Source organism: Geotrypetes seraphini, chromosome 11 (genome assembly GCF_902459505.1).
Source record: "Geotrypetes seraphini chromosome 11, aGeoSer1.1, whole genome shotgun sequence".
NCBI lineage: Eukaryota > Metazoa > Chordata > Amphibia > Gymnophiona > Dermophiidae > Geotrypetes > Geotrypetes seraphini.
This window is the reverse complement of record NC_047094.1, coordinates 17,262,044-17,286,801: the sequence shown is the minus strand read 5'-3', so window position 1 is coordinate 17,286,801 and position 24,758 is coordinate 17,262,044. Positions and strand designations below refer to the sequence as shown.

General features: G+C 42.9%; 1 protein-coding gene across 3 annotated transcripts in view; it reads right to left on the bottom strand.

Annotated features, from left to right (window-relative positions):
• Positions 1-24,758, bottom strand: part of MAD1L1 (mitotic arrest deficient 1 like 1) — a 1,000,553-nt gene that overhangs the window by 496,917 nt on the left and 478,878 nt on the right. The gene's annotated exons all lie outside the window — the stretch shown is intronic.

Sequence of the window (24,758 nt, the reverse complement as noted above, 5' to 3'; positions counted from 1 at the left end):
ACGGGGGGTTTTGTTGGGGAACCCCCCCAGTTTACTTAATAGACATCGTGCCAGCGTTATGGGGGGTTGTAACCCTCCACATTTTACTGTAAACTGAACTTTTTCCCTAAAAACAGGGAAAAAGTTAAGTTTTCAGTAAAATGTGGGGGGTTACAACCCCTCACAACGCCCCCATAACGTGGCACAATGTCTATTAAGTAAAGTGGGGGGGTTCCCCCCCACACCCCCCCGTTGGAGCCCTAAAAACAGTAATTTAGAGCAGTGCGCGCCTCCGCGCTGCGCTCAATTGTCTGGGCGCGCCTTTGTCCCGGCGCGCTTTTGACCTGACACCGGTCTAAAAAGCCTGCAATAGATTCAGCAGTAGGGACAACTTCTGGATTGTATAGTTCTTCATAAAAGGCCAGTATCAATACATAGCTCGCCCGTTCCATTTTCCACATGGAAAATCTGATTTTCTAATTTATGAAGCTGGTGTGAGAAAGCCAACATGGTTTTAGTCAAGGGAAGTCTTGCCTTACCAATCTACTGCATTTTGGATAAAGGTGAACCGGTTCATATTGTGCATTTGGATTTTCAAATGGCATTTGACAAAATACTCCACCGATGAAAACAAAAACTGTGGATACAGATGTTCTGGAGATAATTTATTAAACACTGACATATAAAACCATGAAAATTCAATTAAAAAAGTACAATGATAAAAAATACTGTGATAAAAATCCAACCGGACCCTACACGGTCCGTGTTTCGGCGAACACGCCTTCCTCAGGGGTCCAATGGTTTGCAACCTCTTCTTAGCATTTTTTTTGCTACTTCAGCTTGTCTGCGGTGTTCTTTGCTCACATGTTTAAAGACAATAGACTGTTTTCAGTCCAATACTTTATATGTGAGTTTGCAAACCATTGGACCCCTGAGGAAGGCGTGTTCGCTGAAACACAGACCGTGTAGGGTCCGGGTGAATTTTTATCACTCTATTTTTAATCATTGTACTTTTTAAATTGAATTTTCATGGTTTTATATGTCGGTGTTTAATAAATTATCTCCAGAACATCTGTATCCACAGTTTTTGTTTTCATCGGTGGATTGTTTTCACTGTGGATCATCGGGTCTCCCCATTTTTATTTTTTTTTGTTGTATTTGACAAAATACCTCATGAAAGACTTCTGAGGAAATTAGAAAGCCATGGGATAAGAGGTAATGTCCTTTTATGGCTTGAGAACTGGTTGAAAGACAGAAAACAGAGAGTGGGGTTTTAAATGGTTTTATAAGTGTGTTTAAGTAACTTGGAGGTCAGTGAGTCATGTCAACATACTCCCCATAAGGGAAACTGGCATGATATTTAACTTTTTGGAAACAAAAAACAATAATAAAACAAAATAACCCCTTTAAAACATTTTCTCATGTTTTCTCCTGCTCTCTTCCGCTCCCATCTCTCACACGGTTTCATCTGAAGAACAATATTTTCTGCATAGGAAAGTGGGCATATTTTTAAAGAGTACTAATATGCAGAACTGTTAAAGAAGTTATAAGCACAGAACACATTATGCAAATCTAGATACTGAAAAACCTCATGCGCTTTTAAAATATAGTCAGCAACATTCAAATAAAAAAAATCACTAAACAAGATTTAATTGTTCCTTCACAGTAAGGCAATGTGGTGGCTCAGCAGTGATCAGAACATTGCTGATATTAAAGCTATCCCGTTGAATGAAAAGCAAACTAATTTACTGAAAGCAAGATAAATCATGAAAAAAGGTAAAATTATCAGCATTTGCCGGGGCAAAGCAAAGTTATTGGCTGCCATGGAAGCCTGTAGAGAGAGGAAGAGGCTCCCAGGGGATTGGGTCTTGCGTTGGTGAAGATTAAGAGGTGGAGGAGTGCACAAGTGTGGAAGGTGGGGCAGGGGAGCGCAAAAGGAAGGGGGGGGGGACGCCTCTTACCCTTATTATGCCACTAGACAGACCAAAGGTGCATCAAGCCCACTATCCTGTCTCTAACAGTTGCCAACCCAGGTCCCAAGTACCTGGCAGAAACCCAAAGAGTAGCAACATTCCAGAGCTGAAATTGTGATGTCAACCTCATCAGTGATGTCACAATGGCTTGATTGTCCTATACTCATCTCATTAGAACATAAGAATTGCCATACTGAGACAGGCCAAAGATCTATCGGGCCCAGCATCCTGTTTCCAACAGTGGCCAACCCAGGTCCCAAGTACCTGGCAGAAACCCAAAGAGTAGCAACATTCCAGAGCTGCAGCTGTGATGTCATAATGCCTCATTCCACCACTGCCTAAGAGCCAACCTCATCAGTGATGTCACAATGGCTTGATTGTCCTATACTTGGCTCACATAAGAACATAAGAGCTGCCACACTGGGACAGACCGAAGGTCCATCAAGTCCAGTATCCTATTTCCAACAGTGGCCAACCCAGGTCCAAAGTACCTAGCTAGATCCCAAGTAGTGAAACAGATATTCTGCTGCTTATCCTAGGAATACGCGGTGGATTTCCCCAACCCATCTCAACAATGGCCTATGGACTTCACTTTTTCCATGTATGACATGCTAAGCCCTCAAAAAACTCATCATACTTGGACCTCTAACCCTTTATTGTAGTTCCTTTCTATCCCATCTCCTGTAAACCGTGCCGAGCTCTACGAATGTGGAGATGATGCGGTATACAAACCTAAGGTTTAGTTTAGTTTAGTCTTGGGAAGGACAGGAGGGAGATAGTGGCAGAAGGAGCAAGTCAAGCCCAGGACAGAGAGAGGTGACAGCTGCATCAGCTGATTGATGCCAGGAGGACATACCAGCAGCATAAGAGGGCCTTGGAGAAAGGGGAAGGTAACAGCTGCAGTGGTGGACTGGATAGAGAGAATGGGTTTTGCATTGGAAAACACCTGGCCTTTCTTTTAATAAAATTGGCCCCCGAGAATAATCAGACCCCAATATAAGGGCTTCGCAAGGGTGATGTCGCTTATGAACATTCAGGGGCATCAAAAGCTCGCCCTGATAGGGTACAAAGAAATTATTTGAGAACCTGCAAAGAACTCCGGCTTTCTCCAGGACAAACACAAAAGCGTTATGCGTAACCAAGCCGCTGTGCGAATCCTCCACCATTCTGTTCATTTTCATGACGAAGTTAACATCTCTCCTGCTACCCTGAAGTACCGATGTTGGCAAATATGTCAATATTTCAAAGCTGTAAGAGTAAATGCAATCCCAAATAGTATATACTGTCTGAGAGCAAATCAATCAGATCAATTGCTTATAGATGTAACCTTTCACTGCATTTATCATGTGAGCATTATAGGTTTAGTGCAGCGTGGGGAGAGAAATGGAGATGTACAGAACAACACCAAGGATTAATGAAGCAAGTCAGTGACAATTTGCTTGTTAAAAAGAAAGGAAGTGAAACGGGGCAGGTAAACAGCCCCAGCCAGACTGTTAGCCAATGCTTCAAAATGTGAAGGATGAGCTGGGTAAACAAGTGTGTCACTTTCTGTGAAAATGAAGCTTCTTAACCTCCAGAGAACGCTCTCTCTTGAAATCCTTCTTCGACGGGCAATTAGCAGAACAAAACTCACTCCTGTTTGAATCAGGTGCTATTTCACTGGTCAAACTATGCAACAGAGGTAAAAGCAACATCGAAACAGAGAACCTTTCCAGATTACGAGGAAGGGATATTTTTAACAGTAGGGAACAATCTCCATTTTATACGATAGTGAGAAGCTAATCCATACTCAACAAAGTTGTATACATTTCCCAGAGGAACAGCTGGACCAAGGGTGAAGCATCAAGGGGAGAAAAAAGGCATTTGATGAGCTCCAGACTTGGATGGAACAGGGGAGAGGGAAAGGGGGTGTAGGGACAAGCATTATAATGGCAGTGAAAAGATGGCATTACACAGAGACTTCTATGGCTCGTACTCATAGCTTAATTCTGGAAAATAATCTGAAAGTTCACAGCTTTCGGGTACTGTTACTATAGGATTTCGATTTTCAGGTAAACCCATCTTCTAATTAGGCACAAAATAATACCACATCATATGTTAACTTCACATAACACTGGGTGATTAAACTATGCTGATATCAAATTGTTGGGCAGACGAGATGGGACCATATCATTTAGTTTATCTACCAATATTTTCTAAATTTTAAACTTAGAAACATAGAACATGACGGCAGAAAAGGGCCACGGCTAATCTAGTCTGCCCACCCTAATGGCCCACCCCCTAACTACCTCCATGAAGAGACAGGGAAATTGAGTTCCTGCGGGGACGAGGACAAATTTGTGTCGTGTCATTCTCTAACCAGGAGTAGGTGAATTGATGTTCTAGGGCCCAATGTAATATATGTAGTGCTGCCTATTCTTTGGTAGGATTCATGTTTAAATTACTAGAATTAGTGCTATGATTAGTGCAAATTCATTTTATTATACTGTATCTATGTTGAGTTAGGGGTTTTTCAAGTTTTGTATTATTTTACAAAGTGCAAAATATCCACTCTTTCTATATTTAAAGGTGAATATTTAAACTAAGTACAACAAAGTGCTCAGAACCAATCAACTGGTATTAAAAAGATCACGCCGGGGTTTTGTCCCTAGAGAAAATCTTCATTTGTTCAATCATCGCACTTTAAGTATTGTACTATATTGATTACTATTCCAATTTCTCAAAGTGTTATAAACATTCAAAAGGTTTTTTGTGTACTCATCTTGGGTGTCTAATTGTTCCAGGTTCTGACGCGTTTCGCCAGACCAAACTTCTTCAGAGAACCCACACAGAAGTCTCAAAACGATTGTAATCAATATAGTACAATACTTAAAGTGCGATGATTGAACAAGTGAAGATTTTCTCTAGGGGAAAAACCCCGGCGTGATCTTTTTAATACCAGTTGATTGGTTCTAAGCACTTTGTTGTACTTAGTTTAAATATTAACCTTTAAATATAGAAAGAATGGGTATTTTTGTATTTTGCATTAGCTAACGTTTTGCCTACTTATTTATTATCACTTTCCCATTTTTCATTTAGTTATTTTACAAAGTGCCTGTACTGGAGAGATTTATGTTGCTGTTACTGGTGAATGGATTTTTCTTTTTTTTTTTTGTAATTTCCAAGGATAAAATGTGAGAAATTCAGGGAAATTCAAAGTACCTGATTAGATTTTTGGCCATTACTTAAGTGAATTTAATTGTTTTGTAAATTGCTTCAAATCCTTTGGGAGATTTAGTGGTATATAAGCCACCACATTAAATTAAGGTTATTGTGGATGCAGAAATGTATACAGTTGATTCATAAGAACTGTCACACTGTATCAGACCTAAGGTCCATGAAGATCATGTATGCAAGCATTGTCCACCAGGTTTATCCTTTCTTTAAAAAGCTTGGGAATTACTGACTTAAAGGGAAGGCAGGAAAAAGAGCAGGCCTCATTAGGTCAAGCTATAGAGCAGAGGAAAGATGACAAGAATCAAGCAGTGAGAATGGAGGAAGGGAGGAACACAAGGGATCAAGATGGAGAGATTAACAAAATGAAATGATATATATGCCAGAACAATTTATAATCTACACACTACAAATGAAGCATAAATTATAAACAATTCTGACATTTCTTCTTACATGTGTGAAAATAAAGGTAAAAAAAAAAAGACACTTTTTGAAGCCATAATAATAATAATAATTTTATTTCTTATATACCGCTGTACCGTGAAGTTCTAAGCGGTTTACAGTTGAAACAGAAGAAATGCAATAAGTAAGATTAATTAAGATGAAGAGAGAGTACTTAGAGTTCCCTGACTGTCCCAAAGGCTCACATTCTTGCTAAAGTACTTGAGAAAAATAAATTAGTTAGGTTATAAACATAGAGTAGAAGAAGGTAGGAAAACAGTTCATAGGAAAATTAATTTCGAGTACATTATACATTATATATTGTTCAAGGCGGAATACAAATTATAGGAATTACCAAAAGAATTGCGTAATAAAGATTATCTAGATAAATTACATAACAGTGATTCATGTACATTACATGGTGTGGTAGGGGATTCAATTATGAAAATTACATATCAGGGAATCAAGTGATAAGAGAATATAGTGGAGAATATCAGTATATACGGTTTACAGATTGGAAGTTACCTAATAATGACATAAGAAGTTTATTGGATAGTGTGGAAAATGTTTATATAGGAATCAGTTCAACAGATCAGTTTTCTATATATAGCAAATATCATGTAATTAATCAAATTTTCATAGGGAGTATGTAACAGTGTAAAAAATATTAAATAGAGGCATATACACTTCTCCCTCCCTATTTATGGTTTCAGCAATTGGGGTTTCGATTATTCACGGTTTTTAGCTTGCTGGCTCCTCCCCCCCAAAAAAAATTCTGTCAGCTTGCATATAGAAATCGCTGGTTCCAAGCGTTTACAGAGAAAATTGCCGATTCCCAGTACTTTCTCCACCGTGTTTTGCCTCGCCTTCAGATACAGGCCAGGTCTCCAACCATGTTACTCACGGTCTCACCACATTCACGATGGTTTTTAATAGAAAACAGCGAATAACATATGAAAAAGTTCTTCGGGTTTTTATGTATTCACGGGTCTGTTAATCCCCTGTCACAGCGAATACGGAGGGAGAAGTGTAATGTGCAAAACTTTGGGAGGTTGAAAAGAGGTCAGTGCCCCCCCAAAAGGCTCAGAGCTCCCTCTCTAAAAGCCAGCATGAAGCTGTGCTTTGAAAAACCACGAACCAGGTGCAACGCTAGGTTAAAAAAAAAAAAAAAAAAGTTACAGCAGGCAAAACTGAAAGAAAATACATTTTTCTTTCTATTGCTTTTGAAATGAATTTCCTGCATATCTATAAATAAAAGTGCCACAAATGTACATTGTTGATCCTGTCATGTTGTACCTGACTTTAGTTGAATCATCATTTCTATTATGAAGGTTTGCAACAGCACTCAAGTTGTACAATTGATACTCCTGACAAGGTTAACTTCTGATCCTTTTCTTATCTTGCTGTAACTGGTAGCTTTCATCGGAGATAGCCAGATGACAGGAAAGCAGCTTACTGGGGGTTTTTTTTTTGCTGTTTGTTCCTGTGTAGCTCTGATGCACACAGAGCCAATGGGATTAGCATGGCGCTTCCTCAGCAAAATAGGTGTCCTTTGTCTTGAAAAGTATGGTGCAATCCCTAGGAGATGTGCCAAATGAATTGTGTGTAGCTGCACTGATGGCAGAGAAGGACAGCATGAGTGTTGGAAATGCTCTCTGTCAAGCGCTCATGAAAAATGATGTGATGCACTGGGACAGCCACTTAAGAGTTATACATGAGTGAGTCACCATCACTGGACTCTCCCAGAATCACTCAACTTTGCTGAAATCCCCAGGGTAGAATTCTCTCACTCACCCCTCCAATTAAATATAGATTCTATCTACTCTTACTCTTTTCTAAAATCAACAACAGTTTGATTCACTAACCCTTCTCCCCCCCCCCCCTCCCCCGATAGAAAAACCCTTCAGGAATCAGTCTGAGCACAAGCCGCAGGATCACAATCAGACAGGCAAGTGTGGTTTGTTCTCATCATGTTTGTGACCACAGGGTTTGTTCCTGTTTCCTAGTGGGCATTCTGGCATATGGTATATGGCAGGGGTAGGCAATAGAGAGTTGCGTGGGGACAGAAATCCCACCCATCCCCGCCAGGATCCTCTCCATCCCCGCCAGGACCCTCTCTGTCTCCACCCATCCCTGCAAGGAATTGCCTCCATCCCCGCCCGTCCCCATAAAAAGCAGCAATTACTTCTGACAGGATCATCAATTCCACAGTTACTTTTGTGTTTGCGCTGCTGTTTTCCTTGTGGAATCTCTTTGGTGGAACCCTTTTTTTGTTTTCTGTTCAGGTAATTAACTCATAAACCCCCTCTTTTACTAAGGCTGACGTGTCCATTATATTATATGGATGAACCCTGCTTCCAAAGCCATCCATCCTCTTGGGAGTCCCGTTGGCTAGAGGGGGGTCCCCGTGGGAGTCCTGTGGGCCAGAGGGGGGTCCCTATGGGAGTCCCGTGGGTTAGGGGGGGATTCCCATGATCCCTGTTCCCATGCAGACCTCTAGTAGGCAATTCCAGTCCTCGAGAGCCAGAGCCAGGTCAGGTTATCAGGATCTCCACAATAAATATGTATGAGATAGATTTGCATCTCAAAGAGGCAGTGCATGCAAATCCATCTCATACATATTCATGGTTGAGATCCTGAAAACCTGACCTGGCACCGGCTCTCGAGGACCGGAATTGCCTACCCCTGGTATAGGGTAACTGAACAAAAAAGTCACTACTCTGTGAACTGTCACTGTACACAACAACTTAATCAAAACGAGCCTCAGACACACTGACTGAATATATAATTACAAATATTATTAAAGATTGAACTAGGCCAGTTACTGGGAAGACTTGTACGGTCTGTGTCTGTGTATGGCCGTTTGGAGGAGGATGGGCAGGGGAGGGCTTCAATGGCTGGGAGGGTGTAGATGGGCTGGAGTAAGTCTTAACAGAGATTTCGGCAGTTGGAACCCAAGCACAGTACCGGGAAAAGCTTTGGATTCTTGCCCAGAAATAGCTAAGAAGAAAAAATTTAAAAATTTAAATTGAATCAGGTTGGGCAGACTGGATGGACCATTCGGGTCTTTATCTGCCGTCATCTACTATGTTACTATGTTACAAGTCAGGTACTTTTAGCCAATAAGGCAACATGTCCTTAATCATCAACTCCCCTTACATGTTAGGTGGGAAATTCAGTAAAAAACTCAAACATTTAGGGCTCCTTTTACTAAGGTGCATTAGGGACTTGACGCGCGGAATAGCAAATGTTAAATTGCCACATGCGCTAGACCTTAACGCCAGCATTGAACTGGTGTTATTCTAGAAGCGTACCACGTGGTAATTTCGTGCATGTGCTAAAAACGCTAGCGCACCTTAGTAAAAGGAGCCCTTAGTCTGAGAAAGACCTGAACACCACCTGACTGTAGAGCACAGGTGTCAAAGTCGGTCCTTGAGGGCCGGAATCCAGTCGGGTTTTCAGGATTTCCCCAATGCATATGCATGAGATGTATTTGCATGCACTGCTTTCAATGCATATTCATTGGGGAAATCCTGAAACCCCGACTGGAATACGGCTCTCGAGGACCGGAGTTCCCTACCCCTGTGCTAGAAGATGATTAGAAATGATCTTAGAACAGGGGTAGGGAACTCTGGTCCTCGAGAGCCGTATTCCAGTCGGGTTTTCAGGATTTCCCCAATGAATATGCATGAGATCTATTTGCATGCACTGCTTTCAATGCATATTCATTGGGGAAATCCTGAAAACCCGACTGGATTACGGCCCTCGAGGAGGGACTTTGACACCCCTGCTGTAGAGTAAGGTATAATCACCAGTGTGCCACAAAGTTAAACAAAAAAGTGCACAAAACACAAAAACACCCAAAAAAAACCTTACTCTACAGTCGGGTGCTGTTCAGGTTTTTCTCGGACTAAATATTTAAATTTTTTTTACTGAATTTTCCACCTGTAAGAGGAGCCGATGATTTTGGACATGTTGGCTTAATGGCCAAAAGTATCTGACTCGTAATTATATGTTCAGTCGATCTGAAACCGGCCTGTAGATAAGATGGTGGCGGCGTGAGAGCTGTTAGAGCCAGAGTCTCTCTTACCTTAGGCTTTGAAGCTTTTCCTGGCATGATTTTGATCATGCCTCACACCAAACACAAAGGCGTTATTCGGGGGGGACCTTTCCACACTCGGACAAGCACAGATGGACCGGTTTCTAACGAGCTCACCGGTCATTGAAGGAGGGGGAGTCTCGTCCGCTGTTGCACCGTTGGAAGTTGGGCCTTGAAACATCGCTATCCTCTCCAATAGCTCGATTACTGCGGAATCCAGCACAGGGCAGTGTACCACATGGCAGCGCCGAGAGCTTGATCAGCGCGGCGTCCCCAGATGGAGGAGGCCAAGACGCTGCCCCAGTCGCTGAGTCGATATCTCCAGCAGGAATTGTGCAAATCGATTCCTCAGCGGCGGTTTTACAGAACATACTGAAGACTCTCCAGAGACTCGAAGCGGCCACCACGAAATCAGCAGAAGATATTTCAAAAGTAGTGAGTAAACTAGAAGAGTTATCTACTTCTGTTCAAAATCTTCAAACTGATACAACCAAAAAATTTGAAAAAGTAGATGGATTGAATGTTTCTTCAACGTATAATTGAACAATTAGAGAATTTCAATAGAAGACTGAATTTACGTGTATTGAATTTTCCCAAATTAAGATTGACTGCACCAATTGATGTCTTTAAAAGATACTTAACAGAGATTTTAAAAATGCCTGTTGAATCGATACTACCGATTAATAAAATATATTACTTACCCAAAAACTTGGAAAATTCCTCTCCTAAGGAATTAGACTTAAAAAATTTAACTGGTCTACTTGAAACATCACAGGATGAAATTCTATATCGGGGTACTTTGCTTGTTCATTTGTCTTTGAGCAGGACTGAAATATGATAATGAAAATTTTCTTTCATTTCCCCCAGAGTTTATTTCTGGGGGAAAAGATATGGATTTTCCCCAATGTAACCAAGTCCACTTGACGATGAGGGAGGAAACAATTAAAATAGGTGCTACCTTTTTATTTAGTTACCCTTGTAGATGCTCGGTTAAATATGATGGAACTAAATATGTCTATTTTGTGCCGGAGCAACTTCGTAGTTTTCTGGATGAGAAAAAGCTGATTCATATCGAGCTAAGGATCTGGGTCATTGGCACTCAGACTTAATGGGGTGGGTCAGAGGAGTGGGCAGACTTGATGGGCTGTAGCCCTTTTCTGCCGTCATCTTTCTATGTTTCTATATGTAGAGCTGTATTTCAGATTGTACCAGAAAAAGTCATGTTAAGCCATTTTCTTTGGTAAAATTAAGTATTGTTGGAGATCTCCTTATCTCTTTAAGTTCTTGTCTCATGCAGTGGTATAGTGGTCTAAGAAAGAGTGATTAATTACTTTGGATTAAACTGCATATTGTTTGAGATTGTATTGTTTTAAAAATTCTCTTCCTGATTGATTTTCACTTATTACTATGCAATATATTTATCTTCTCTTTGTATTACTTCTCTGTATTACTGTAACAAGAGGATTCTTGTATTTGTATTATGAAATTTATAAAGAAATAATAAAAAAAAATTATATATTCAGTCAGTGTGTCTGAGGCTCGTTTTGATTAAGTTGTTGTATACAGCGACAGTTCACAGAGTAGTAACTTTTTTGTCAATTTATTATATATCTTAAAATTAAAAATTTGACAAAACTTCCTTTACAATATGGTACACGGAACATCCATTAGCCCATTGATTTCACCTTATGCATCCGTGGACTGCAGATTCTCGAAGATAGGGGAAGCATAGCTGCGTCAAGTTGGGCAGAAGTTGCTCAGTATAGCTGCTGCCCCTGGTTTCTCCTTGAGTAAGGGAGGAGGAGAGCTATGGCAGAAGGGGGCAACCTTGTTTCCTGAATGCCGCAACCCAGTTGAGCTTCAGTAAATATCCATAAGATCTATTTTCCTGCGCAACCTCCACCATAGGCAAAAAGATCTCATGCACCTCGTGGGACAGTGGAAAGACAGGTAAGTTGCCCAGAATCATAAGGTGCCACAGTAGAAATGGAACCCAGATCCTGGGTTCTCAGCCCACTGAACAATTAGGCCTACTCTTCAACTACAATTTTGTAATTTGGCATAGTTTATTGATTTATAGTTAAGTGGCCAATGTATTAAGGCAAATAATCCCAAGAAAAGGCAGGAAATGTTAACAACCCTATAATCTAATCCACAGGTGTCAAAGTCGGTCCTCGAGAACCGTAATCCAGCCGGGTTTTCAGGATTTCCCAAATGAATATGCTTGAGATCTATTAGCATACAATGAAAGCAGTGTATGCAAATAGACCTCATGCATATTCATTGGGGAAATCCTGAAAACCCGACTGGATTGCAGCCCTCAAGGATCAACTTTGATACCCCATCTTCTATTTCTGCGTCGCTCATACCTAGGCAGACTCAAGGTGACTTATAGAGAGGGGCAGAGATGGAGAAGGGAGGAGGAGGGGAAAGGGAGAAGAGAAGAGGTAGGAAGGAGGGTGGTGGAGGGTAAGGTGACTAAGTGTCAAATAGATGAGTTTTCAGTTTCTTCCGGAATATGGTGTGATTAGGTTTTGTTCTGGTCATTTCTGTAAGGTCATTCCAAGTTTTTACTCCTAGAAAGGTGAACATGGAGTGGAAAACACGTTTGTATTGAAGACAGAAGACTCCTTCTTTATGACAGGTTTAGTAATGCAAAAAAAATAAACGAATAAAGACCTTTTCCACATACAATGAACATAAAGTTTTTAACAAGGTGAATGAATTATCACATATCTTTACTTTCCTTCATCACTTATCTTCAATATAAAATATAAACAGAAGCCCAGTGCCCACCCTTTCACCCCCACACTCCCCTTCTTGATTTTCTCTGTCCAAGAGATGTTGCCTCTATTTATCAGTCTACTTAATGATAAAGGTACCCTGTAATCCATTTTATCCATATATTTAATAAGAGGCTCCCAACTAAATAGAACTGAGAACATCTGTCATTGTGAAGAGCTGTCAGCTTTTCCATTAGATAAGACACTCCACATTCGCTTAATCCATTCTTGATTTCCTGAAGGGGAAATATTTTTTCAGGCTGTTGGTATTTCACATCTAGCTGTCGCTAAACTGAGTGATCAATGTCTATTTTTGCTTATGTATTTCTCTATCAAGAAACCCAGCAAGAATATTCTGGGATCCCAGGGCTACTTTACATTTGTTATTTGGTAGATTGTAATTCAGATTTTTGTCCAGAAGTCAGTCACCTTAGGGTGGTTCCCCCATACATGGATGATAAAAAGTTTACCCCTTCTGTCTCAAGATTTCAGTTCATGTACAAGGAGGCTACCTATCAGTTACACAGCCCAAACAGGCATTGGGTATCCCAAATATTACCAGAAACAAAATATGGCTTTAAATTTCTCCTAAAAGGTTTTTCCTAACTATTGAAAATTTCTTTTCATTTCTCCAAATCTTACCCACAGTTCACCTCATATCTTCACACTAGCCCCTCAAATCTGTAACTTCTATCTCCCTGTCTCCTACAACTTTCTTGGGTTTTTACCACGCTTGTTCTTTCTAACTGTGTTTAAATCATTTTTACTGAAATTTGTACATGGAGCAAAATACAATAACACTATGCAAGAAAATAATCCATTTCTCAACAATACACAAATTCAAAACCATCCCCAAACCCCTCCCAACCCCTTCAACCCCCCTCCCATCCACCCTCCTTAGGAGCAGCAGCAGCAGATAACTAAACAAAGAAAATCTGTAGGAGTACAAGCAAGAGCACCAAAAAAAAAAAAAATTAGGAACCCCAAAGTTGTCGTCGAACGTATGGTGCTGAAGAGTGTCCAACATAGTTGGAATAAATGTCCCGCACGAGAATACATATCAGCAATGTCCTGTCGCTCCAGTAATACTTGAGTCAACATGAGGGATCTCCAGTGAGCGATGGTAGGAGGCTGTGGTGAGAGCCATTGCGACAAGATGCTTTTCCAGCCCATCAGTATAGTTTTCTGAAAAAATGCTGAACAGCCAGGACGAGCAGGATGAAATTGGACTTGCAGTGTAAATAAAAAATTTGGATGGAGTCGCCAAGAACAGCCCCATAAATGCGCTGCATATGACATGAGGCGCGTCCAAAAACGAGAGACCAAAACATATGACCAAGACTGGCCTGAGGATGAGCACACTTGGCACAACAATGTCCTGCACAAACACTCATTTTGTAAGCCCTATTTGGAGCGCAAAATGCACGCAGGAAAAATTTGTAATTCCTTTCTTTCTCTATGGCTTGAGAGATGAATTTATTGCCAAGGGAGATACCTTTTTTGATCATGTCATCTGTGATAGTAACATTTAAGTTCAAATTCCATTTATGGGCTAAATCTGCACAGTCCGAGTCACCTGATAGCTCCTGTAGAAACTTGTGGTGAAATTTCAATGTTAGAGGGACTTGTGCCGTTAAGCAGACCGCCTCTGTCAACTTTTCCTAAACTTCCTCCATTAATACTGACGGGGTCAACTCAGTCAAATAGTGACTGTCTGTGAGCGTACCAGTCTGAGACCGGCAAGTGATACTGCTCTTGAAGTTCCGCAAAGTTGATCAGTGAACCATCCAGTGTCACCACTTGAGGCAAATATTGAAGTCCACATTGTGACCACTGTTGAAAAGAGGGGGGACAGTAAACTTGGTGGGAAGTCCCCATTACCTGAAATAGGGAGACAGGGTGTTGCGGTGAAATTTTAAGTAGTCCACACACAGTCCTCCAAGTTTTACGCATTGCAGGCAGTAAAGGATCCATCTGCAGCTGCGGTAAAGCAGGTCATTTTTTAACATGAAGTAGGTAACTGGTATGGGTTGTGCAGATAACACTCCACCCCAGGCAGGGAGAAATGTGTAGTATCACAGAACCAATCATGAATGTGTCTAAATTGACTAGCTAAGTTAAATCGAAATATACTTAACAATCCGAACCCACCCTGATCTTTGGGCAACTGCAATTTGGACAACGAAATCCGAGCCCGTTTACTCTGCCATAAGAAAGCTGTCGAGTGTTGTGAAAGATGACACTTAGATATCATCAAAGGGAGCATTTGAAATAGGTAAAGCCACTGAGGTACCACTATCATGTTGTATAATGCTCTGCGCCCGGAGAGAGAGAGTGGGAAAGCTCGCCAGTTGCGTAAGGTAACCTCAGTTTGTTGACGTAAGGGCAGTATGTTTAAACTATATAATTTGGTCAAGTCATTCGGAATTTTTACCCCCAGGTAAACCAAATGTTGCGGTGCCCACTGCAAAGGGAATGTGCCCCTCCACTGTGCACGTACTTCTGGAGCCGTAGGGAGAGCTAGAGACTTTTGCCTATTCAGGGTCAGTCCAGAGTACAGATGAAACTCATCCAGTAATTCCAACGCTCGAAAAAGCGAGCGCTGGGGATCCCCCACAGTGAGCAAAAGATCATCTGCAAAAGCTAATACCCTCCGGCATTCCCACAATCTCATCTAACTCTCAACTGTATCTAAAGCCATCAACTCTCTCATCTTCTGTGAGCCATTCTCCTCCTTTCATCCCCTTTCCACCACGTCCTGCTTCTCCTTTTGAGTCTTCTTCAGCTCCCTCCACCAGCATGATTTCAACTTGTTTCACTTATTCTTCCCTCCCTACCACACCCTCCTCCCCTAATGCACAGAACTGCCAAGGGGCCCACCTCCAGTGAGCGATGGTAGGAGGCTGTGGTGAGAGCCATTGCGACAAGATGCTTTTCCGGCAGGAGTTTTAGGGCCTGTCCCCATCATGCCCTGCTCTGCCTATAATGCTGCCCAGCCCCACCCATAATGCCACCTAGAACTCATTTCAGCCCTGCCCATAATTCTGCACAGTCACATCCTCAGCAGCACCAGCAGCAGCCTCTCCTTTCAGCGGCAGCAGGAAAGGGCTTCCAAAAACATTTTCTGCAGCTGCTGATCCTGCGGCAGGAGATGACGTTTTAGGAAGGCCTCTTCTGTTGCCGCTGGAAAGAGAGGCTGCTCAGCGGGAGATTCCCAGCTCCTTAGCAGGAGTGTGGGAGATGACGCGCCAAAGTGGGAGACTTGGCAGGTCTGAATGCACTCCATGCAGTGACAGATCCTTCCCTGAATTACTGTGGGCTTTTCCACTGGCAGCAGGAGCCAATTCTAGGTGCCACTGCGACAGTGATGGTTAATTGTGAAAGAAATGTGGAACAGAACTGAGCCAATGTGTGCGCGCTCGACTTCCAGGCTCCACTTTCCTTAGGAAAGCCAGGAGGGTATGAGACCTGGATGTTCAATATAAATGCTGACTCAGTTCCCATTTGCACTTCCATAAAAGTCAATTGCTACTGCTACTGCCATCGCTATATTAGGGTCCAGAACTGATTTCTGCTGTATGAAGAAAGGGCTGTGACAGCATTTCAGGGAACAGAGATAAAATGAATCATGGATGCCATATATGCATGTACTTCTGCTTGAAAACTCATGCTTTATGGCCAGGAAGGTAATGCCTACAGTCTGGTGGCTTGGTTTCTGAGTCGATGCACCTTACCACAACAGAACTGTTCACTGTGAACATGTTGACATTTTCTTCTGATGCCCAGAGAACATTTGTCAAAAGTAAATACAGCTAGTTCCTCCTTACAGCTAGGATCAGAGAACAAACATGCATGTAATTCAATGAAATTGTTTCCAAAGGGCAGTACAACCATGCACATTATTCCATCAAGGCTCTTACTGAGCAAACCGTCAGGCCTGCTGAATGGAAGATTAGGTTTTTACCCCATTAATCTTCTTTCTGTTAAAAGACATAGGATTCTGTACCATAGCTGTTGCTTCCCATTAATCGCAAATGTGAAGAAGGGTGTCACTCAAAACTCTGAACTCCTCCCTTCTGTAGTGGAGAACAGTTCCTTCTTCAGTTAGTACCAAAGCAATCGAACTCTACTGAAACAGAAGAAAAAGGGTCACAGGGAACTTCTCTGGCTACAAGACATGTTCTGTTCTGCTCTGTAACTTATGGCAAAAGAACAATGATTGACAACAAATAACAAATGACACTGAATAACAAATTAAGCACACGAGTAGCTAGGAACCAACCTAAGTGCAACTAGCAGGAGCCATAAAAAAAAAAAAACCCAAGAAGAAAAGGAAACAGGAGAAGGTTGCAAGATGGCCGCTGTACAGACGTGCTGAGAGGTAAGCACCTGTACCGCTCCACTTTGTCTTCTTTTTTCTTATACTGATGGCTTTGCAGCCTAATTTCTTCCTCCAATGCCAAAGAGAAGGGGCAGGAGTGCGGCGCTCGGATATGCCCTCCCTCGGCAACATTGACGGGTTGTTGCGGCGGATGCAGAGAGCAGCATTGCTAACGTCGGAAGTTAGCCCGCTGAGAGCACCTGGACACGGCGAGACCAGAGTTGTCTCTCCTGGGCTGGAAACTACACTCACCCCCGATGTGAGAGCTCCACCCCTGCGACCTCAGTCCAACAGTTCTCCAAGGGCAGAGGAAACCCCGGAGACGAGGGAGGTACTTTCACCTGAGGCAGCAAGTGTGTCAACAGAGATGGTGGAAGCAGTGCTCCCTGTTCAGGGAGTTTCTGCAGGAGAATCTGGGGTAGAATTAGCAACCGGAGGTGAAGGAAGCCAGCCGGAACCAAGCAAGGAACTTTCTTTCTCTTCTGAGGGTGAGCATTTTTACACTCAGCAAAGTTTCCAATATGGGAGAAGCCAGCACAAGTGACCCTGGAGTCCTTATGGGATTTAGTTGCAAACTTTACTAAGACCATTAGTCCCAATTTCCAGTATATTGAAGGTAAATTGATTCAACATACTAGAGAGCTGAAGGGTTTAAGTGAAGATCTGAAGGTTTCAAAAGCTTCAATTCAAAAGCTGGATCAAGACTTCTTGTTGACTAAATAAATACAAGAGTCCCTAATCAAGGACAACATTAATCTTAGAAAGAAATTAGAAACACTTGAAAAGAATTCACGGAATAATAACTTGAGACTTATCAATTTTCCTAGACTAACTATGGTTACTCCTAGGGAAATGCTTAGGAGATACCTGTTAGAAATTTTACAAGTTCCGGAAGAAACTTTACCACCATTTACTCAAGTGTATTACTTGCCAAATAAAAATGGGACTCAATTACAGTGTAAAATATCTGACCAAGCACCACAATGTATCGGAAATTTTAGAAACATCAGATACAGAGATAGCAGTACCATCTACAATGACATTGACCATAGCTCTTTCAATTGATAAAATATAGTTATTGAGACTTTTCTTCAAAAACAAACAGAAAGAGTTTATTAGAAGTAAAATTAAAATGTTTCCTGATCTTTCTAGAGAAACTCAAAAGCGTCATTGAGAATTTCTTATTCTGAAACCTGGGGTCATTTCATTGGGGGCAACATTTTATCTAAGACATCCATGCACGTGTATTATTTGCCACCGTTCAGTTAAATACATTTTCTTTGAACCTCAACAGTTAACTGCTTTTCTGGCTTTGTCTTGACTGGATAAAGAGGAACCAACTGCTCTATAGTTTGTATAAGGCGCAGCTCTGCCTGTAGTTTATCTTGCTATATATCTTCAATTTCCTTTTGTTCGCTAGTATGTAATCTTGGAACCACAGCTTGAGGACTTGAGTTGAGTTAATTGAAAAGATTTTTCTTTATTATTAAATTATGTAAAGGTGTAAATGAGATTTATACTTCTTATAAGTCATATCCTCACTAACTTACTTTCTGTACAAGTGAATACTTGCTATGTAATTTGAAAAATCTATAAAGAAAGAAAGAAAGAAAAAAAGAAAAGGAAGCAGAGCCCTCATTAGAAACAGGAGAAGAGATTCCAAGATGGACACTGGCAATGTCCGAGGCAGAAATCAAGCGATTCAAAGGTCTGCACAGGGCAGGTTGTACAGAATCCTATGTCTTACAAGTATACAACAGAAAGAAGGATTAATAAGGTAAAAACCTAATCTTCCATTCTCTTGCAAAGACAAAGGATTCTGTACCATAGCTGACGGTACCAAGGCAGTGCCAGACATTTAGGGAGGGACAGATAAGCCTGCCTGAAAAACTAAGGACCCAAAAGTGACATCCTCTCGAGCCACCACATTCACTCTGTAGAATCTCATAAAGATGTGGAGAGTAGACCAAGTAACTGCTCTACAAATTTCATCACACGAAACAGCCCGGGACTCCGCTCAGGAAGCAGCCACACTTCTAGTCGAATGTGCTTCGATTGAGATAGGGGGCTGTTTACCGCAGGCAATATAGGAAGAAGAAATTGCCTTACAAATCTATCTGGCAACTGAAGCTTTGGAAGCTGGTTTGCACGGTCTTGATTGGCTGGTCAGCAGAAAAAAGGTGGTCAGAAAGCCGGGAATCATTAGGCCTCTCCAGGTACTGAAGGACTCTATGTACATCTTCAATCATTAGTAGTGGTATAGAAGCTTTCAAGAATCAATATTCTAGGCACTGAGTTGGTTTTAGGTGACTTTTCAGAAGCTGACTATCCAACAAAATTTCAGGAGGAGATCCACCACCTGCCACTGTGAGATCACCCTCTTGATGAGATGGGATCCAGATAAGCCAATTGTCCAGGTAAGGATGCACTTGTATGCCCATTCTGCAGAGGTGAGCCACTACTACCACCATTACTTTAGTAAAGGTGCGTGGAGCCATGGCCAATCTGAAAGGGCAGTTCCACAAACTGGACGTGCCACTGGAGGATATAAAATTTTACATTTCTTTCTGTGCTCCGGAAAGATAAGAATGTGAAGATTGTGACCTGCTAAGGTCCCAATGAATGCTGGGAGGAAAGGGGATAAGAAACCCAGAAAGGGGATACCCAGAGTCCGGCCCAGTCACTATGTGGATCTCCCGGAGCCTACTAACCATCCAGAGTCAGGGGCTGGGAAGACTTGTCACACACATAGAGAACATAGTAGAACGAAGAGCACACAGAGTAACCGGTATCCAGGTCACCACCGGGGGAGCCCGAGAGAGGAGCAGTTCCCTGCTGACTCAGGCAGAGCAGGGCGTGTCCCTCCCCTAGATAAACCAGCAGTCTGGAACAAGCAATTAGGCAGGATAGGGAGAAAGTTGAGGTCTCTCTCCCATGATGACCTCCCTGGCTCAAGCAGGGGTGATGGCTGTACACCCATGGAGGTAAAAGAAGCTGGGGCACCTCCAGAACTAACAGTGCCTGAAGATGAAACTCCCATGGAACTTCAGGGAGAACTACCTGAAGAGGAGTTAGCTGAGTTTCCTGAACCCATGGAAGTGGGCTTGTCAACCAGGTGCAAGGACTAAGTCTAAACTGTGAGTTTTTGTTTTTGGACTTTTTGGACTCTCTGCATTGTGTTGGTTTAAGAAGCTGAAAGTGCCTTTTCTGGGGAGAGGTTTGCTAACACCCAGGGAGGGATTTTGAAGGCTGTCTTGGAGCTTTTGACTGGCAAACCTGAGGCACTCTCCTTTTCCCAGCAGTGCTCTAAAAGCTGATGGAGGCTTTGTTATTTGGAACTGTGAATATTGTGCAGCAAAGCAGAGAACTGTATTTTCTTTTACAACCTGCTGGGGAGCAGGCTGTGAAGGCCCTGAGATAAAGAAGCTCTGAGGAGAGCAGTATCTCGGAGCAAATTATGGACTGTGCTTAGAAGAAAATCCTGAACTTTTCTCAGTTTTCCTTTTTAATGTTGTTTTTGTTGGACTTTGCAAGTTGCATTATTTACTTTGTTTTGGCCATTGGTCATTCTGACAATTAAATTTTCATTATTGCCAGGCTACCACGATGTTTGTGGTTTTGTTTGATTTCAGTTCCTTTTTTGTAAATCCTGCAGGGTGACTCCAGTCTGGGTCACATGCCGGTGCACTTTTTGTGTATAGCCACTGAGAGCGCTGCTGAGCCCCGGCCTAGGGCTGCAGTGTGGCTATAAGATACACCTCTGCTAAACCCAAGAAGGCTAGGAATTCTCACGGAGCCATCGAGGGGACCATCTCCATGCAGAAGCAGGGAACTCTGAGTGCCTCGCTCACGGACTTCAGGTCTAGGATAGGCCACCAACCTTCCGTGCCTTTCTTGGGCACTATGAAGTATATGGAGTATTTGTCGGAGGTGGGGACCTTTCTAGGGCTTCTATGTCCAAGAGATGTTGTACTATCGCTTGGACCCTGGTCAGCCTGCTGGGGAATCGATGAACAAATCTGGAGGAGAACGATAAAACTATCTTGTGCCCTTCACAAATGATGTCCAGGACCCACCGGTTTGATGAGATCTCTTCCCACTCCTTCCAGAAAGCTAACAGCCGCCTGCCAATGTGCAAGGGAGAAGCCGATAGCTTGGCATCATTGTGGGTTTTTCTTGGCTGAACTGCCATGGGGACCTGAGGGTTGCTGGTATCTGTAATTGTCAAATCTCTGGTAGGACCTCTGGAAGGACCTCTGGGAAGAAGAACCGGAGGAAAACTGGATGGATCTCTGAAAGGCACGAAAATTGCCTCCGTCAGCCCTGGCGGAACAACAGCTCTTGCTGTCAGGGAGGAATTTGGGACAGTAACATAACATAGTAGATGATGGCAGATAAAGACCCGAATGGTCCATCCAGTCTGCCCAACCTGATTCAATTTAAATTTTTTCAATTTTTTCTTCTTAGCTATTTCTGGGCAAGAATCCAAAGCTTTACCCGGTACTGTGCTTGGGTTCCAATTGCCGAAATCTCCATCAAAACCTACTCCAGCCCATCTACACCCTCCCAGCCATTGAAGCCCTCCCCAGCCCATTCTCCACCAAACAGCCATATACAGACACAGACCGTGCAAGTCTGCCCAGTACTGGCCTTAGTTCAATATTTAATATTATTTTCTGATTCTAAATCCTCTGTGTTCATCCCACGCTCGGGTCGCCTTGCTGGCCATAAGGTCATTTAAACTTTTGCCAAAAAAGCATTTGCCCCTTGAAAGGCAGTCTGCTGAGTGTGGCCTTAGAAATCAAGTCCCCCTCCCCTCCTCCCATGTCTGACCAAGAGCATCTGGCGAGCAGAAATGAAATAAGCTGAAATTTTGCTCAGGACTCTTAATGATAACATAAAGAGCATCAGCCACATAATCCACTGCTTCACAATCTGGTATGATAGGCCCTTGCCATGGCGGCAGCAGCTGCTGCTTTGATATCCAACGCCGTGCTTCAAACTTTCTTTTAAGGACCACATGCACCTTACGACTTTGTGTGTCTTTTAGCATCACTCCACCCTCACTAGGAAGGGAGGTATGCTTAGTCACTTGTGATGCTGCGGAATCCACTTTCGGCTAAGTCCGGAGCCACAGGATAAAGCATAGACATAGTTTTGGTCACCTTTAGGGAGCCTTCAGGTGATTCCCATTGGTCAGTGTCCAAGCAGGTGATGTCCGGATGAGCCAGAAAACCATTAGTGCCGCTCATGACGGAACACAGAGGTGGATGGTTTTTAGGAATCCAGCTTCAACGCGCAGAGGGAAACGGAAGTAGATTTGAAAATACAGCGCATGGAGGGATCGTTCCTAAGATCAGTAGCCTCCACAGCCTGACTTCCAGTCCCTGAAAGGGAGTTCAAATCATCCACAGACGCAGTGGCGCCGTATATTTAATATTTATAAATCACTAATCAAACAATGCACTAAGTTGGTCCAATACAAAAAGGTGTTTTGGATTGGAGTGTATATAGTATATGAGTATTAAACGGTTTACAATACTAATATAATCCTATATAATAAAAACCTAGCCGCGCATGCGCACTCCTACCTGTGTGTTCCATTTTCCCTGTTCCGTGAGATGTAGGTCCGTGATGGCAGGAGTGCGCATGTACTGGTCCCCAGCCTTGGCCCCTCAGTACCTGGTCTCCCACTTCAAACTAGACCGCTCCACCAGGCCTACACGCAGAATACGCATGTTCAGCAACCCTATAATAAAAACCTGCCGATACAAAAGATTCCTTGACAGAACGCTTGCCTTCCAAGCAAGCTTACGGAACGACTGGCTAAGCAGCACCATCATGCACTCCTCATCCTACCTCAACTTCAGAAAACTAATCAAAACCGACCTCTTCAACCGATTCGTGACCAGGAATGCCTAAAGTCTTCACTACTTCCCCTCACTGTATTACCTACCCTTCTTCGTAAATCTCCTCGATCTACTTCTCATTGACCAAGTTCTCCCAAAACCTTCACTGCTTACCCCTCTGTACGACCTGCTCCCCTTTGACTTACTCTTATTGTAAACCTGTCCCTACAAGGTTACCTTACTCTATATAAACAGCCATGTACTCAAAGACTTCATTGTTTTTTCGCTGTATGTCCAGCTCTTCTTTATTGTAAACTGCCTCGAACTACCTTGCCTTTGGCGGTATATAAACAATAAATTATTATTATTATTATTACAGCACCTAACTACACTCGCCGGAAGGACTGGCTGCCAGCGCTGGACTCCCTGCTCTGGTAAAAGTAAGTTCTTCGCCTTGCCGCCCCCCCACTCCCCCTTCCCTTCCCGTGGTCCCGACTCCAAACCTGCCGACTCCAGTAGCGACTGCATCACTCTACACATGCTTCTTCGGGGCCGTAGAAGGCCCCGAAGAAGCGTGTGTACAGTGCTGCAGACGCTGCTGGAGTCGGCAGGTTTGGAGTCGGGACCGCGTAAAGGGAAGGGGAGGCAGCGGCAAGGGACTACGAGAGCCGACCAGACTTCTAGCACCCGTTAATGTAACGGGCTAAAATACTAGTACATTAGAAATGAGGGTTACATTTTCGATCATTAGAAGAATTTCTCTCTCTGTCCTAGTGGGCTCAAATCTAATCGCCTTTATTCCTTTTGTTTTGATTTATTTCTAAATAATATCTTATAAAGTGAACGCAGCTACCTCACTATCTTCCTCTTTTATAAGTGATGCATTGTCAAAGATGGGCAGACAAGGCATATTTCTAAACGGTCTTTACTTTTCCAATGTTGTGTTGACTTGATGTAATCCTATGTGAGGATGAGATGTCAATAATTCAGTCACGGGTATACAGTTCAAAATACACTTTATTGGTAGTAGAACTGCAAAGACTCGACACTGACAGTGTTTCGGAATCAATACCTTTGTCAAAAGTCTATTTGAGCCATAACATATTAAAAACAATGAAAATAATAGTCATGTTAATATAGAACACATAATATAAACAAATAAAATGACATCAGGTGAGAAATAATAATAAAATCAAGTGGTACATGCAAATTGTAACGAATATAGCGAAACATATTGTTAAACATTTACAATCAAATGATGTTATGGCTCAAATAGACTGTTGACAAAAGGTATTGATTCCGAAACACTGTCAGTGTTGAGTCTTCGCAGTGCTACTACCAATAAAATGTATTTTGAACTGTATACCCGTGGCTGAATTATTGACATCTCATCCTCACGACTCCTGTCATCATCGAGGCCTTTTGGGGCTTTCTCTCCAGTGTAATCCTATGCGATCCATGAGGTCATATTAGCATTTGGAAGTAATGTTTAACTTGCTCTGAGTAAGTATAAGGCATGCTTTGCCATCCTATATAATAAAAGGTTAGTGGTGCATGCGCTTTTAAAAAAGCGTGATTACTGCGGCCGTGGTGTGTGATCCGTGGCCGTGTTCCATTTTAGAACCCGGCCAATGATCACTCTGGCCACGCCCCTCCTCCCGCCCTCACCAACCCAAAGGAAGCTCAGCAGACCTCCCGCCCTCACCTCACCAAGCTGGAACCATACCTCCCGCCCTCGCTCACCGCTGCTCCTCCTCTTCGGGCCAGCCTGCGATCGTGGCCGGCTTTGGCGGGCCTCGCGTGCCGCTTTCCGGCCTCGGTGGCACGTTCCCTCTGACGCATGGGATCGCGTCGGGGGGAGCGTGCTTCCGGGTTGGGGAGCGGCCTGCGAAGTTTGCTGGGGCCGGCCACCACGATCGTGGCCTGCTTTGAAGAGGAGCAGGCCAGGTAAGCAGGGGGATTAATTCAGGGGGCCAGAGGGAGAGGGAAAGGGGCCATGGAGAGATAGGGAGAGGGAAAGGGGGCTTCTTTGGGGGGGGG